Below are 18,105 nucleotides of genomic sequence, written 5' to 3'. Positions count from 1 at the left end.
ATATTTTTTTTCTTCCACCCGTTATAACATCACAAGGAAATCGCTCTGAATTACCATTTCATTTCAACGTATCAAATGTATTCATTGTATTTATATATTAACATGTGTTTTCATTGTATTTATATATTAACATGTGTTTTCATCGAGCACATTTTTACGTGTGTGTTAATCTAAACGGACATAGTAACGTCTCTCTCTCTCTCTCCGCGTTTACCGCATTCGAAGGTTTTAATGCAGTGCAATAAGACTTAGGGACCGGACAATATTCATTGGGGGTGGGGGGGGGGCAATTCCCTGCTACCATTTAAAAAAAAGAGTCCTATCTTTTAAGAATACACCCCCCCCCCCCAAACTGCTGTCCTATATCAGATGTGTAGTAAAAAAAAAAGTGTGTGTCCTATCTAATAAATAAATATGATGATATGTATGATTAAACAACACTTCTACTCCATTACCATTGTTATAGATCACATATAATAGTCCTCGAATTTGTCTGGAACATTTACTATTCTCCTTAACAAATGGTAAATATTGATTTCGTTTTTAATATCACAATCACACCTCGGTATTCTTTATCAAATTATTAGAGATGTGTTTAAACTTTAGTTAAATTCTGGTCTGAATCCTTCAAGTTATGACCAACACGATAAACCATTTTCATTTTCTATGATTGAAATCCATACTCGATGCAAAACTTACAAAAATCTAATTTGTCGAAAGGAATTTCACGCCAAATTGCGAATAGCAACATCCAAAACTCACTTGTAAATGTTGGCAATTTTATTTACAACTGAAAATTTTATTCACAGCTGAATACTTATTGTTATATTTAATTACTGGTTTTAATATTAAAAAATATTCAAACGTCCAGTATTTTATTGCAAATTTTCTCTAGTATATTAAACTTGGACATGTAATAAAGCATTCATACAATTCAGTATTATTGTTTGTAGGATAGATACGTTCTAGGATTTGAATTAAAACTTTGAAATACTTTTTTATATATATTTTTTTCATTGATTTGAAATAAAATTTTGCTGTTCATGTCCTATCGGAAAAAAAAAAATTTCTGGAGTACTATTAGTATGTAAGCCACAAAATATGCGTCCTATCGCATTTTGCACTGGTCCCAACTCCCCAATAAATATTGACCGGTCCCTTATACCCCACCCGCTCAAAATAAATTTTGAATAATTAAGCTCTTTTGTCATTGTAGATATACAGATCATGCACAAATATTTATTTTCCACATTATGATATGTGTGTATTAATTTATGCTGCAATAAACGACACTTCATAGAGCGCTTATAACCCCACACACGTTTGTTTATTTACTTTATAAATTATTTATGTTTGTTTGAGTGAAACATAAGTGAAATTTTAGGATTATAGAATTATTATGGTGATCAACTCATTTGGTCTATTGATTATGTACTGTAGGTATCTTTAATATATTGATTAAAATTGGCGGCGTTAACATTTCGCGTGACGGATCTAAGCGATGTGTGTGTGTGGGGGGGGGGGGGGGGGGGGGGGGGGGGACGTAAGACCAACCAACAGTAACACTACTGTTGTTACGGGAAAATGTTTTTATTAGCAAGGGTAAATTATCTTTCTTTTAATAAAAATCAATTAAATGATGTAGCTGGGCCTTCTTAAATATCCAAAAATTATACCAAACCACTACCAACAAAACCGAGGAAAGTTATTTCTGAGAGATCGGAAAAACGAGCACTAAATTAAATTAAAAAAAAATATTCCTTCTGAATCTTCTTTCAGAGATGTATGAATTAAATTAATCCGTCTATATCTACTACTAACGGACGAATGTTTAATTTTTTTAAACCCTGGGTTGATATAAATACACTGCTACCGGGCGAGTGTATAATTTCTTTTTAACCCTGGGTGGGTATAACTCCAGGAGTGAACGGTGTCTTATTTTTTAACGTACATTTTGTTTTCGTCTGCATAGATTTGTAATGTCTATACGCAAAAAATATGTGTAAAAGTTCTGATGAAAGACGAAACAAAAACATTGCTTTCAGTTTCTCACTGTAATGTTGAATATTTGTCAGAAATAAATGAAATCTTGAATCCACATCAGACTGAAGTACACTGAACATATCTAACGATTAATGTAATAATTAAAGTGACCAGGTGTTAAAGCATACGCCCCCCCCCCCACCCCTCCTCCCTCTATAGTACCCTCTCCCTGGAAAATCGGATAATGCAGGTTAGACAAAATGTGCCCCGGTATTAAATTTTCCTCCTGCACGAAATTATCAGTTTAGTTTTTTTTAAAAACCCATTTTGTTTAAAACACACAATACGCATTATCCTGGATAATTCAGGGTGGCCTCCTCGGTTTGAAACATGGAAATACTTAGTTTGATATTGACATATTCTATCTATTTTTATTTCCAAGGGCAGCAATTTGTTTAGATTGTGCAGTGAAAGGCAGTTGACCGCTGGATCCGTGTGTAAAACGTGTGTATTGCTTGTGACAAAAGCGTGACTCACTAGCAATATTTCGCAATGGCGATTATCTTAAGAGATAAGTTCATGGTCCTTCACTGAAAGTGTAGTATGCAATACACATACCTAGATCTAGACGGAGAAGTTTTTCTTGTTTTATTTCTAAGGAGCCGCAGTAAAACCACTATTAGCGTTCAATTTCATGCGTACATGCATTCAACATTTTAAGTTTTCAGTGTAGTTTTGGTTTTACTTGATACTTAAATTGTGTAAATATCTGCTGACTATATATTCTTTATAGTCAAGCTTAACATGTTTACAAGTGGAAAACTACTTTTTTTTATTGTACGAGTCTATTGTACATTGTAACAAAAGTTTTGTTAAATTTATTATATAGTGTAAGAAAGTTTTAGTATAAATCATTATGAGGAAATATGGTGGCTAGGAAGGGAGACGAGGAACCACATTTATTAAACACTGGTATGACTTTTTGTTTAATTTCTCTAATTCTATGACAATCATTTTAGAATACGGTTTTCTCAATAAGAAGTTAATAGTATCATTTTGGTTATACCCAACCATATAGGTGAGACAACGGAACTCAATCCCGTAGGGATCTGGGTTAAAATATATGTAGGTCCTATCGTAAGAGGCGACTAAATGGGGACGGTCCTTCGGATGAGACCGCAAAAACCGAGGTTCCGTGTCACAGCAGGTGAGGTACGATGAAGATCCCTCCCTGCTAAAAGCCCGTAACCGCCAAGCATAGGTGATGTCTCCATATGAGTGAATTTTTTAAAAGATGGATGTTAAACAATATTCAATCAATCAATATCACTAGTCTCTGGTGTCAGTCTACTGATAAATGACTTGATATAACAGAGTGTTGAAATGATTCGTTTAAATGATGAAACGAGAATACAGGAATACAAGCAATGTTTTAAAAAATATTTATGTATATATGTATCTATTGTCACATAGTGTATGGTCATTTTTGGAGGGATGATATCATTATATCAGGAAATTGATATGTTATATTTATTCCTCAAATCAAACATATTTTCAATATTGAATAACAATTATCTTAATGTAATAAATACTGCCTCTTTTCATTTTGTTGCCTTTTCGCCTCAAAATAATGACGACAAAAGTGTGAAATGACAGAAATCAGCTGCCGTACTAAAGGTTTCAGGCTTGTTGGGAATTGCTAAGGGTTGTTAGCTAAATTCCGTGCTTAATTTTTTTAATTGATTTTTTAGTAACTAAAAGATGTTTTAATAGAATATTCATGAATCTCGATTCTGATCTTTATCATGAGGAATGGTCATGTTAAGTGTTGAAAAGTCGTTTCTTTTGGCGCTGTTTTTTTTTTATCATTCATTTTAGGCACTTGACCCCACCCACCCTGGTGTATCCAGGAGTCCGTGTTTGCAGGTCTCTCAATTTTGTATTCTATTTAGGAATCATGAGATTGGTTAATACTCGTTTTCTTCACTCTTTAAAGAATCATCTGTAAACAAGGTACCGAAATTGATTGCTATATTAAAACTTTGATAATTGAGCCTGTTGAAAACATGTATCATTTTACAAACAAATACGCACGCTAGATATATTTTGTATGCATGTATAAAGAACACATTTCAATAGATGTGCTTTGAGGATAAGGACGTACCTACATGTATTATACTACTTGTGCCTAACTACTTATGTGCCTATTCACACACATATCCCATTCTTGTCAAGAGCTGCTTTTATCTACATGGGAGAATATTAAATCGGAAAACATGAAAGTGTCCGTGATTGTAGCCTGTATTTGTGGTGTACTTGTCAATAACGTGTACAGTCAGTACATAACATGGGACAGTAACGATGAGAAATATTTTCTGCCTGTCCGTATCAACTTGTCATCGCTCAAAAGGAATTACATCGCATGGAGAAGAAGATTGAGGAACTGAATGAACGTCTTCGTGGTAAGTTCATCTACAATATATTGTCTTATATGTCAAAACATTCATTTGTACGCTTACGTTATCAAACTCTGGAAATAAAATATGAAAAGTTCCCAGAATGCATTCGAAACAATAAGGAAATATTGTATACGTGTAGGTTAATAATATATTGAAGTATGCGAACTGAATTAAAGTCTTTAATATCAAGATCTAGTGGAGATGGGGAAAGCTGAAGGACCCCGGGGACCACCTGGTTTACCGGGAGTGCCTGGGCGCGATGGACGACCCGGAGAGCATGGACTTCCGGGACGGGAGGGAGACCGGGGAGACTATGGAATACCTGGGCGGAAGGGACAAGCAGGAATCCTGGGATTAGCTGGATGACCGCGTGGTTTACCCGGACTTCCAAGGGAAGACGGAAAACCTGGAAGAAGAGGACGACCTGGGAACAAGGGCCGAAAGGAGAGCCCGGACGACCTGGACTTCCGGGATTAATGGGAGCGAAAGGAGATCGAGGATTTCCGGGATTACCCGGGAGATAGAGGAAACTGTACAGTATGCTAAACTGAACTGAAATCAAATAACATGTCTTTTTTTAAATGCATAAATCTGCATACATCATGGTATTTGAGATATTGATATTCGAGATATCAAAGTTCAACTTTATTTTAGTAAATGCTATTGCTTATTTATCTAAAATGTCACTCAGTGCTTATGATATACCTTTGGACTTTAAGGAGCTTGAAATATACTTGCAGGTGGCAGCATGAAGGAGACCCAGGTGATGATACCTGTTGATGTATATGTGATACCTGTTGATGTATATGCAGCTGATGATGTCGACATAGAAATTAATTCTGTTGATCCAAATGACAAGGTACACAAATTCAAACTTGTTTTATTTTCTAGCGAAATAGTTATATAGGTCAATGTGATGTACCCTTAACCCCATGTATATAGAAAATATAAATACATTGGGTACTTTCATTAGTGTTATGTCAAATTTTTACCATAGCCTACATATATTTGGCAGATTGAATATTCATGGGATTAGCATAGCAACTAAATCAACAGAGTCATGTTCAAATTTCTAATTTTAGAGAAGTTTTGACTAAATCTACCTAGCTTTTAAATTTATTACTAGTTCTGTATCTAATATGTTTTGAAATTCTACAGGAAAGAGATGGCTTCCCTGTTGTCTTGGTACTTACAGGCTTTAATGTAAAATAAAAGGTCAGTAGCATATATTTGTGTTGGTCTAGTGATGGGTAAAAGTAACAAAGGTTGAGGTTTTGCTATAATCATTAGGAATACTACTCTTTACAGTTTAACTTCTAAACTCTTTTGGGTTCATTGATTGAATATCTAAAAGTTATTTCTGTTTTGTGTAACAAAAACTGATGTTGCAGGGAAATCCTTTTTCTGCCCCGAAGGTCAACATTTGAACAATATTGTCCATCCTGTAACTTTTCATCAACGTACCTGGAAATTCATGCATTTTTAAAAGGAATAATCGATTTTGTACGGAAGCCGATAGGTGCCAGGGTATTGAGAATTAATGTTTATTTAACTGGCGGCCGCCACTTAATTTATGTGGCGGCCGCCACTTAATTTAACTGGCAGCTGCCACTTATTATCTGGCGGCCGCCACTTTAACTGGCAGCCGCCATATAAATTAACTGGCGGCCGCCACATAAATTAACTGGCGGCCGCCACTTATTATCTGGCGGCCGCCATATACATTAACTGGTGGCCACCAGTTATTTTATCTGGCGGCTGCCACTTAATTTATATATGGCAGCTGCCAATTGCAAAACCAATGTAATTCGTATCACTGAGTGATTATTTTGGAAATATTTAGAATAGTAAGCAAACACACAGAATCGTTTTTCAAAGTGTATAGGGACAGTTGGAAGAGAATTATCTTCTACAATTGTTGACAAGCAGAAAAGGAACCTAAATTGCGTCTTTTTTCCAAACTTCGTACTCCTAAATTGGAGGGAGGGGGCTCCGCTCATCCTTAATAGGGGATCAAAGTTTTACATACAAATATATAGGGAAAATCTTTAAAAATCTTCTTCTCAAGAACCACTGAGCCAGAAAAGCGACGATTTACATGAAAGCTTCCTGACATAGTGCAGATTCAAGTTTGTTAAACTCATGACCCCCTGCGGCTAGGATGGGGCCACAATAGGGGATCAAAGTTTTACATAACTAATAAATAGATAAAAATCTTTTTTTTAAAAATTCCTTAAGAACCATTAGATGAAAGAAGTTTACATTTGCACGAAAGCTTCCTGACATAGTACAGATTCAAGTTTGTAAAAATCATGCCCCCCCCCCCCCCTCCCGGGGGGTAAGCACAGTAGGGGATCAAAGTTTTACATACAAATGTACATTGTATAGGGAAAATCATTAAAAATCTTCTTCTGAAAAATCACTCAGCCAGAAAAAAGTACAATTACATGAAAGCTTCCTGACATAGTGCAGATTCAAGTTTGTAAAAATCATGGCCCCTGGGAGTAGGTTCGGGCCACAATAGGGATCAAAGTTTTACATGCGAATATATAGGAAAAATCTTTAAATATGAGACAAGGTGACTCAGGTGAGCAATGTGGCCCATAGGCTCTTTTTTAACTTCTCTGAAACTACCTGGCCAATCTTTGTCATTCAAACTGGTTAGATTTGATATTTTGTTCATAGACTGTTGTATTAGCCTATCAATTTTCATAAGAAATGAAGGAAAAAACTTAGTGGATGTAAATATGATTTGATTAGGATGTAAAATCATTGGTGGGGGTACCCATGAATTCCACAAAAATTGAGGTACAACAAATTCTAATGTTGCCACAGTATTTATTTGAATAAAAGCAATTTAGGCTGTATTTTTCAGGACCAATATGAGATAAATAGTGACTATTTATCTGGAGTTGTGCACAATGAGCCAAAATTATCCAGATTAACAAGAAATGGCAGTTTATTAGAAGGAATGAACTTCCTACTAGTTGGATTTCCTTCAACTTAGGTAGGTTGTTAATTTATATTGTTATATTCAGTAATATATTCTCACTGTATTGACGAATAGTCAACAATTGAAATGGTAGCCCATCCAAAAGATATTGACCAGTCAATATTTTTTTAATACTGACCGGATAGGAATAATATGGAGATAATATTCTGATAATTTCAATGTATTGCATCCAATTTATAGATTCGTTGACTGACGTAAATAAACCTTCGCGAATCAAAAACAATGTGACATCATAATAGGTAATTAGTCAAGACACATAAACAATGGATGCACAGTGCAACGATTTGCTCGCAGAATTAACAGATACAAGGATTTGTAAATGATTGATGAGTAAAAAAACCAGCTAGTATGTCTGTAATATAATTCCTGTGGGTGAAGGAGTATTATCAGAGTCTGTTTGGGTGACAAGGATAATTTTAGAATGTGGATGGCATTGATAATGTGAGCCCCCTAATCAGTGTTGCCCTCAATTTCAGTCAAGATTTGTATAATATGTTTCTCCCAATTTTTCCTTTAATTCTTGCAGTTCTTCCAGGTATATTTGATTGACAGTAATTCTTAAAATAAAAAATGTACATATAAACTAAAATATCATTTATTCTGCAATTGGTGACATATTTTAAAACAGATGTAATTCATTCATTACTAATGAGCTAGTGATACTACAATAACATTGTGCAGCTGGTCCCATAATTAGTACCATACCCAACACCAAAAATATTGATATCCCCCCCCCCTTCCCCCCCAATTTGGAGACTGAAAATAACCAATTTAATCGGCATAAGCAGACTACAGTAATAGTGAAGTGTCAGGGACAAACAATTTATTTTAATTCGTTATAAACAGAATTTATTATATATCCCACGAGTTTATAATGCTTTTCAAGACTAGGCAGAATGAAACTTACTGAGCTGTAAGCATATATTCACCAGAAGTTTGTAACTATGAAACATTGTATGAATTGACTTAATAACTAGTTACTTATTTAAGGGATAAACTGGAATAATACAATCTAGACTGCCATAGCTCTCTGTATTACATGACTCTGTTTTATGTGATCATATTTAGTCCCATCCAATGTAATATTCTACATAAAAACACTATTAAGTGACCTTCTGCCTTAGGATATGAGCAACTGTGCTTTTTAGTACCAAAACAACATCTAAACTGTTTTAAGAGACTTTGAGACAAACCTATTTGTTTACTCCATTGTTCGTAATTGAAAAATGGTGTCCCAAGTTGACTAAAACATTATATTGTTTTGTTTTGTTAATTACATGTATATGAAGTCTTTACTCTTTTTCTCATAAAGGTCATTATCACTTATCCCTTAACTAGGCGTTTGATGACTCGGCAATCCAAGTACTCGTACCATGTCCTTACAATGACTTTTGTTAAACCCTGTATATACAGCAATTAATTTGACCTCTAAACAGCAATTTTGTTTTGCATAAATATCTGGACATTTGAAAAAGCACTTTTCAATTTATGTATTTATATAAAGAAATCATGTAATCAATCTGTGTTTGAAGGATATATTGGTATCTTAGTCAATAAATAAATATAAATGGCAAATTGCAAGTCGGACACCTGGAACATTGTTTGAAATATTTTTTTTATGCAGTTAATGTTCAGAATTATCTTGATTTATTAGTGATGAAATTTCCTGTGAAACACTTTGTAAAAGTGTACAAAAATTTGTATGGTTACAGATAACATAACCAAGATGTGCATTACCTGCCAGCCAAAAATACATTAACATACTTTTATATCCCATTTGTTTCAAGAATTTTATTAATAAAGTTGATGAATAAACTCCCCTTATACCATTTTGTAAGTAATTTTTTACAGCATAAAAGCATCTAAAATTTAAAACAGTCACATGTGCATTAATTAAAAACTAGTTTTTAGATATAGATAACATTTCTGGAGTTAGTATAGTTTCAGGAATGAGGAAGCCCTGGAGACTAGTCTTGGACTGTTTAAAAGGGACTCCCTGTCTTGTGTGACTTTTTAGGTCACCTGAATTCATTCAGGTGACCTATTGCTATCTGTTTTTGTCCGTCGTCGTTCGTCGTGCGTTGTGTGTTAACATTTGAACATTTTCAGCTTCTTCTCTGAAACCCCTAAACCAATTTCAACCAATTTTGGCATATAGTATCTGTGGGTGGAGGGGAACAAAAATTGTGAAATTCGTGGTCCCTGCCCCCTGGGGCCTGAGGGGTGGGGCAAAAACCATCAAAATGAGTGTAATTTTAAAAAATCTTCTTCTTTACTCCTGGACATCAAGAAGCCAAACTGTGGGCATAATTATAATGAGCGTTGAGCCCTCTACCAAAATTGTGAAATTCATGGCCCCTGGGGCAGGGGTTCTTGTGTAAGGGTGGGGCTCTATTGGTCATATAGTGAAAATGTAGAAATTCTTTGAAAATCTTCTCTGTCTCTGGGTATTAAGTAGACAAACTAATAGCATGGTAATGATGAGCAAGGATGCCTCTTTATACCCCCCGCAACAAGTTGTGGGGGGGGTATACTGGAATCGGGTTGTCCGTCTGTCCGTCCGTCCGTCTGTAGACGCAATGGTTTCCGGGCTCTAAAGCATTATCCTTTCCACCTACCGTCACCATATGATATATATGGACTACCGATGGGATGAAGATGTTCCCTATCGATTTTGGGGTCAAAAGGTCAAAGGTCAAGCACACTGGATATCGAAGTAGCAGTATGGTTTCCGGGCTCTAAAGTGTTATCCTTTCCACCTACAGTAACCATATCATACATATGGACTACCCATAGGATGAAGATGTTCCCTCTCGATTTTGGGGTCAAAAGGTCAACGGTCAAGCGCACTGGACATTGAAGTAGCAATATGGTTTCCGGGCTCTAAAGCGTTATCCTTTCCACCTACAGTCACCATATCATATACATGGGCTACCCATGGGATGAAGATGATCCCTATTGATTTTGGGGTCAAAAGGTCAAAGGTCATACGCACTGGACATTGAAGTAGCAACACTCAGAAAAGAGGTAGTTTATACCTATTACCAACACCCTTTGGGAGATTGGGGTAAGCGGGGGTATTCTTAGTGAGCATTGCTCACAGTACCTCTTGTTAAAAATTGTGAAATTCATGGCCCCTGGATCAGGGGTTCTGGTGCTAGGGTGGGTCTCTATAAGTCATATAGTGAAAATGCATTATTTCTTTGAAAATCTTCTTCTCTGTCCTTGGGTATTAAGTAGACAAACCAATAGCATGGTTATGATGAGCAAAGATGCCTCTTTGAAAATTGTGAAATTCATGGCCCCTGGGTCAGGGATTCTGGTATTAGGGTGGGGCCCTATTGATCATATAGTGAAAATGCATTTTATTTCTTTGAAAATCTTCTCCTCTGCTGCTGGGTATTAAGTAGACAAACTAATAGTATGATAATGATGATCAAGGATGCTTCTTTCAAAACTGAAATTTATGGCCCCTGGGTCAGGGGTTCTGGTGCAAAGGCGGGGCTGACCACATAGCTATTCAATGTTTCTTCCATCCAAAAGTAAAATTCTTATATTTAAACACAAACCTAATTCAAACATTGGAAGGTTGTTACATGATACTCAGGTGACCTATAAGGCCCCTGGGCCTCTTTTTTCTTCTTAGCCTCTTGAATGGTCACATAAGACTTTGAGTCTAGACTATAGTTGTTAATATTAGAATAAATGCTATTTGTTCATATGATATAAAATTCCCAATATCTTTCTGTTTTTACATTATCTTTTCCATTTGAATGGCTATGGGTACCATTTCCAATTGTTTGAAAATAAATCATGTTTTATAGCATTTCGTTTAACAAATATTGCTAAAATTTGTTTCATATTATTTCTTCATCAGAGGTTAAGGATTTGATTACTATTCCGTCCAAGGAGATGCCAATCAGCAGTGAGTCCATCATCATCATTCCAGATGGAACGAATGAGGAAGTTAGGGCATGTCTCTTGCAAGTCCAAAAACTGAGTAAGTTTTAAATCATAGATATATGCTAATTATGTCCTATTTTTATCATTAGGTATTGTTACTATGTTCAATTTTTATTGTCTGAGCTTTGTCAGATTCAAACACAGGGACTAAGCCCGTTTTGGGCCCAAACTCTGTGATACCATGATAAATATAGAGAGGGGTCTAACTCTGACCCAGATAAAAAAAACTAACCACTTGGTCCAAATGCCAAAAAAATCTTAAACTAGGTACGCTATGCGTAATTTGTAATTTTACTTGCATAGATTAATGTTTTAACTACTTGCATACCAAATTTCAAGCCACAGGTTCTTATAATAACAAAAATATACATCATTGTTCTCTTGATTTCACTTGTTTATTTTTACTAGGACATTTACCAGTCCAGGTCACGGAGTCATTTCTCGCCTATTACAGCAGCATTCATTGAAAAGGGAACATGGACTATCGTACCAAAGTACAGACCGAGAAAAAATGAAGAAAAAGAAAAGTACCTGCCATGTGCACACTGTTTGGCCGTTGTTGTAGCTACAGACTTATGGAAGCACCAAAAGTCATGTCCAGCAAACAAATCTCAACAAAATTTAAAATATCCTGTATGTGAAGGACGTTTGCTGTTACCCTGTTACTCTGAATTTTCAAAAAAACTACATCAAATTGTTTAAAAAAATTCTTGCTATCTCCTTTGTATTTTAATACATATCTAACATGTAATGATAATAAATTATCATAGAAAGATTAATTTATCTTCGTAAATGCACAGTTTATACAAAGACCTTATCTTGTCGATTAAAGTTTTTAAAGTTGCTTTCATAATGAATTTTTCGATTAAATGTTAACATTAAAAAATAATCCTTATATTCATTATTTGAAGTAATAAATATTAAATATATTTATCTTATACAATACAAACTGATATTTATATCCCCCAACCGAAGTTCAGGGGGGTATACAGGAATCACTATCTGTCCGTCCGTCCGTCTGTCTGTATGTGCAGATTCGTGTCCGAGCCATAACTTCTTTGTTCTTTGACATAGGCATACCATATTTGATACATGAGTGTATCACCATGAGGCGATGTGTTATGTACCTTCATGACCTCCATATGACCTTGACCTCAATGTCAAAATTAAAGGTTTTTACAATGGATTTGTGTCAGGGCCATGCCTTCTTTGTTCTTTGACATAGGCATACCATATTTGACACATGAGTGTATGACCATGAGACGATGTGTTGGGTACCTTCATGACCTCTATATGACCTTGAACTTTGACCTCGAGGTCAAAATTGATTATAGGGTTTTGACATAGTCACACCATAAGATATGGGTGTATCACCATGAGACGATGTGTCATGTACATTCATGACCTCTTTCTGACCTTTGATCTCGAGCTCAAAATTATAGGTGTGTACCCTGTATTTGTGTTCGGACTATACCTTCCATTTTCTTCTACAAAGGCATACCATATTTTTACACTCAGGAAAGTGGTAATTTATACCTATTAACAACACCCTTTTGGAGATTGGGGTAAGCAGGGGGTATTCTTAGTGAGCATTGCTCACAGTACCTCTTGTTATTTTTGTACCCTAGAAAATGCTAATCCCGGAATCATTAATTTATATCTTTAAACATGTGTAAAAAGTATGGAAGACAAACTTAATTTTTGCTCGAATTGTCCTAGCTTTGCATGCATCTAGTCTAAGAATGTACTTAAGTCCTACATAAGCACGGTCTTAGACTTAAGTACCCTTTATGTTATGAGCCCCAGTTCATAAAAAAATCATGGTTGACAATTTGATTATCTTGTTATTGGACGTAAGTCATATATATTTACAAGTATCGATACTTTAACAGGTGTACCCTATGTACCCCATTGTTGTTTTAAAATTATGACGAAGATTAGGAAGTCTCCAAAGTTAGGATAGCTTTGTTAGCGCACTTATGACTAAGATATGTTGTAAGTTCGTCTTAAAACACATCTTAACTCTAGCATGCCTGATGATCGAGACAGTGACAAGAGTATCAAATACGTTTACAAATAATTAGTACTTCACAAAATCGGTAAACTGCAATTTAAAAGCTATTGTATATGATTCCTAAAAAATAAATGTCATGATAACTAGAATGACGTACCGTATTAGTTTATGATCTTTGATTTAAACCCCTATCAAATCTGCCTTGGGATGATTGTAAAATTTCTTTTAAAAAATCGAAGGAAATATTGGTAGAAATATCTGCGGAGCTTATTCCATTGCGCAGGTTAGGATCAGTTTGACCTCAGTAGACTTTGTGTACAAATGTATCAAAGCCTTCACTTGACGGTGTATATTTAAACAAAAAAATGCTTTTTTTTTTGGTGGTTCATGCGGATATGAAAGTAACGGGCGTTTCAAGAAAATAGTACATCATATAGAAGGCAGCCAATTCTTCCATATATGAAAGGTTACTACAACTACATTTGAAAGTATGACGTCAGTCTATGTACATGTACATGTAGTCCGTTCAGTCCGTGCTCTCAATGTAGGTAAAGTTTCGATCGATCACAAAGTAATCCACGCAAAGTCAACCTCAAAAGTATAAAATACGACACCATTTAACAATATAAACCATATTTATTATAATTATTTGAAAAAAAAATGAACAAAATAATGCGTTTGAGGACAATTTTTAAAAAAGTTTAAGGAGTGCGTATATATCTATACGCGGACAAATAGGTTTAAACTAGTTAAATCTTGACTCGCTTTTATCAGTAGCTGTATGAACACAATCGGATTTCTTTGAAAAAAGAGGGGAGAAAATTCTCGGTAAATGTACATATAGAATTGATCTCGGTTTGCTGTATGTACATATAGAATTGATCTCGGTTCGCTGTATGTACATATAGAATTGATCTCGGTTCGCTGTATGTACATAGAGAATTGATCTCGGTTCGCTGTATGTACATATAGAATTGATCTCGGTTCGCTGTATGTACATATAGAATTGATCTCGGTTCGCTGTATGTACATATAGAATTGATCTCGGTTCGCTGTATGTACATAGAGAATTGATCTCGGTTCGCTGTATGTACATATAGAATTGATCTCGGTTCGCTGTATGTACATATAGAATTGATCTCGGTTCGCTGTATGTACATAGAGAATTGATCTCGGTTCGCTGTATGTACATATATAATTGATCTCTGTTCGCTGAATGTACGAGTGGTTATCAAGTTCATGAACTAATGACATATAACAAAAAGTACTCGTTCGATTGCAATGAATTTTATTGTAATATTTATTAGACATATTTTCTGTAAGTGTGGAAAGTTTCAGTGTAATGCATTCTTGTAAAAGCTTAGTATACACTTTTATATATTTCACGATCAGTTACTTCGGCGCAAACTCCGCGCTTCGGTTAATGTCATGCGACGTTATTGTGCAAAATGGTAACGTAAGATTATTATCCATTGCTTTCTAATCCATTTATTGCTATGTCGTACGTACGAGATACTAAGTCGTACGAACAAGATACCAAGTCGTACGTACGAGTCGAGATAAGTCATTATTACGAGATAATATATTGTACGTACGAGATACTAAGTCGTACGAACGACATACTAAGTCGTAATTACGAGATAATAAGTCGTATAAACGACATATACTAAGTCTTACGTACGACATAATAAGTCGTCATAACGAGATAATAAGCTGTATTTACGAGATAATAAATTGTATTTACGAGATAATAAGTCGTTATAAGGAGATAATAAGTTGTAGTTTCGAGATGATGAGTCGTACGAACGACATAAAAAGTCGTAATAACGAGATAATAACTCGTACGTACGAGAAACAGAAAGTCGTACAAACGACATAAGTCGTTATAACGAGATACTATGTCGTAATAATGAGATACTATATCGTAATAACGAGATACTAAGTCGTAATAACGGGATAATAAATCGTAGTAACGAGATACTAAATCATACGAAATAGATAATAAGTCTTACGGACGAGATAATAAGTCGTACGAACGAGATGGTAAGTCGTAATTACGAGAGAATAAGTTGTACGTACGACATAATAAGTCGTACAAACGAGATAATAAGCCGTAATAACGAGATAATAAGTCGTACAAACGAGATACTAAGTCGTAATACCGAGATACTAAGTCGTTATAACGAGATAATAAGTCGTACAAATGATATACAGTGAGTCGTACGGACGAGATATTTTAAAAGTGGTCTTAGCGAGATAATAAGCATCAAAAATACACTCATGAACACTTTAGTCTTTTACATTTACTAAAAGCTACATATTCAAAGAGTAGGGTTTTTGACTATACCAGTACAGAGCAAAAATTTAGCATTGTCCTGACCTTCATTCCCTATGTCTCCAAAGGAAAACCGAATACTTTTGACACTATAATTTAAAGCTTTTGTAATTTCTCCAAACTTTGATGGAGAGTATGTTCATTAGAATTTTTATACCGTGCATAGACATATAACCAAGAGGCAGTAGTAACTCTTGCTTTTCATGAAAGCTTGTATGATACTTAATGATTTACTATGAACTATTTACCAATTCTCATTCTTATCAAGGTCAAGGTCCTAGAATTTGATTACAGTCATATTTTAGATTGAAAACTTTTACAATGACAGAAAACATCAAGCTTATGCTTGGTATGCTTGTGATCTTGCACCTGGGTCTTTATCAAGATTTTAAAACTTTCTCAAGAGATATTCCTGAAACTGTGACAATATGCTTGACACAAAGTACGTTTATGTTCTGACAGAGTATTATGAATCTCAAGGTGTCTAGGTCAAGTTCATGTAATTCAAATTACAGATTGTACTCATGGGAGTTGATCAAAGAAAACTAGAGCAATGCTTCTTGCTGAACAGGAACTAGGTCTTCATTAGTTTTGAGCTCATTTGAAGCTAAAAGTTTTCTGGTGTCCATTTATTTATATCTATCTGTCCATCTGTAAACTTTATGATTTTAAACTTATTTAGAACCGAAGGGCCAACTTTCAACTAATCCTGGCACAAAACATTCATACATGTAGGTTGAGTGAAATATAATTTGTTCAACTGAAGTGTCACACTTCTGTCAAAGGAAAAATGTGCAGAGAACAGTAAAAATAGATTGCTTCTCAAGAACAATTTCATAATTTACAAGACATGCAGTATCTTCATTATACCGTATCATAAAATATTAAGTTATATAAACCACGATCTCTGGGTCCTCTAGCCCTACGTAGGAATAACAAACGTTAATTCATACAGTGCGTTTAATAGATCTAGATATCTAGCCTAGCAGCTAGGCTAGCCGCTATGATCTTGAACGCAGCCCTGACATTAATGTGTAACTTCTTTAATGTCTTGATAACAACTGAAAGAAACTATCAGATTTTGCGTCTTTCATACCTTTCCTTAATCGTAAAGTTTAAGTATGTACTCGTAAAGTAATCGTGTCTATACGTAAAGCGTTCGTAATGACTCTGAAAAAGCGTAAAAGCGATTGTAACCCGACGTGAATGCAATCGTAAATATCACTTAGGCATTCGTAATAATCCGTAAACAACTCGTAAACTATCCGTAACATATCGTAAACTAGCCGCAAAGATTCGTTAAAAAACTTTTTACGAGTGTTTTACGGATTCTTACGAGCAATTTACGTGTTCTTGCGACCAGTTTACGATACTAAAGTCTTACGGATTGTTACAAGTTATTTACGGGTTATTTACGGAAAATGAAATCCGTGGACAATCGTGAATTTTTTTGACATGTCAAAAAAGTTGCCCCTACTTTCACGGATCCTTACGAGTGTGTGCGAGTTGTGACGAGTTATTAACGGATACCGACGAGTGATTTACGAATGGTTGCGATTGACTACGAGTCTGAGATCCGTAAGGACTCGTAAGAAAAATCCGCGAGTGTGAAGGTGGTATTATGCAAAATCCGCATGGCTTCAATTTACAAAATCTGGTCCACTGCATAAGTATTTTCACCTCAGAAATTTGTTTCGCTGTCTTGTTTCAACGCCCGCTGGATCAATAACTTGAAGCAACAATCGAACACTCTCCTGATTCACAACAAAACCATTCTTGATATATTTTAGTGTAACAGTTTATATCCTTGTAACTGACCTGATTTATCAACTTGTTCCGTTATAAACATAGCCACAGCAAGAATATCCGAATAACCCTTGCGGCGAAACAAACCCATATTTGCCAAAAGACGTCTCAAGCTTCTAATACTAATCACGATCCCATTATAAAAAGCTAGCGATTGCAAAATTTCTTTGTGGTTAGATCCTAACTTGAAATAAAACTTCACAAGCTTGTCAACTGTTTCTACGCCGTCCATATTTGTTGTTTGGTGAAAGTATGTCATTTATGCGGCTTAATTATGTCGTAATAACGACTTATTATCTCATAATAACGACTTATTATCTCGTTCGTATGATTTAGTATCTCGTTATTATGACTTATTATCTCGTTATTACCACTTAGTATCGAGTTATTACGACTTAGTATCTCGTAATAACGACTTATTATGTCGTTCGAACGACTTAGTGTTTCTCGTACGTACAAGTTATTATCTCGTTCGTACGAGTTATTGTCTCGTTCGTACGAGTTATTACATGTATCTCGTTATTACAATTTA

General features: G+C 35.2%; 1 long non-coding RNA gene across 2 annotated transcripts; it reads left to right on the top strand.

Moving 5' to 3' along the window:
- The first annotated feature begins 1,773 nt into the window (after positions 1-1,773).
- LOC125655959 (uncharacterized) lies at positions 1,774-12,331 on the top strand. Of its 2 annotated transcripts, XR_008797550.1 has the most exons (7): positions 2,767-4,445; positions 4,633-4,979; positions 5,183-5,301; positions 5,601-5,657; positions 7,318-7,449; positions 11,333-11,455; positions 11,827-12,331. It is a non-coding gene; the product is annotated as an uncharacterized LOC125655959 (long non-coding RNA). The 2 variants fall into 2 exon arrangements; XR_008797551.1 differs by lacking the exons at positions 5,183-5,301; positions 5,601-5,657; positions 7,318-7,449; positions 11,333-11,455; positions 11,827-12,331 and having other exon boundaries at positions 1,774-4,445; positions 4,633-4,972.
- Positions 12,332-18,105: the final 5,774 nt, after the last annotated feature.

The sequence above is a fragment of the Ostrea edulis genome, chromosome 8 (assembly GCF_947568905.1).
Source record: "Ostrea edulis chromosome 8, xbOstEdul1.1, whole genome shotgun sequence".
Classification (NCBI taxonomy): domain Eukaryota; kingdom Metazoa; phylum Mollusca; class Bivalvia; order Ostreida; family Ostreidae; genus Ostrea; species Ostrea edulis.
Note: the sequence above shows the minus strand (reverse complement) of the source record. Positions and strands in the feature narration are given on the sequence as shown.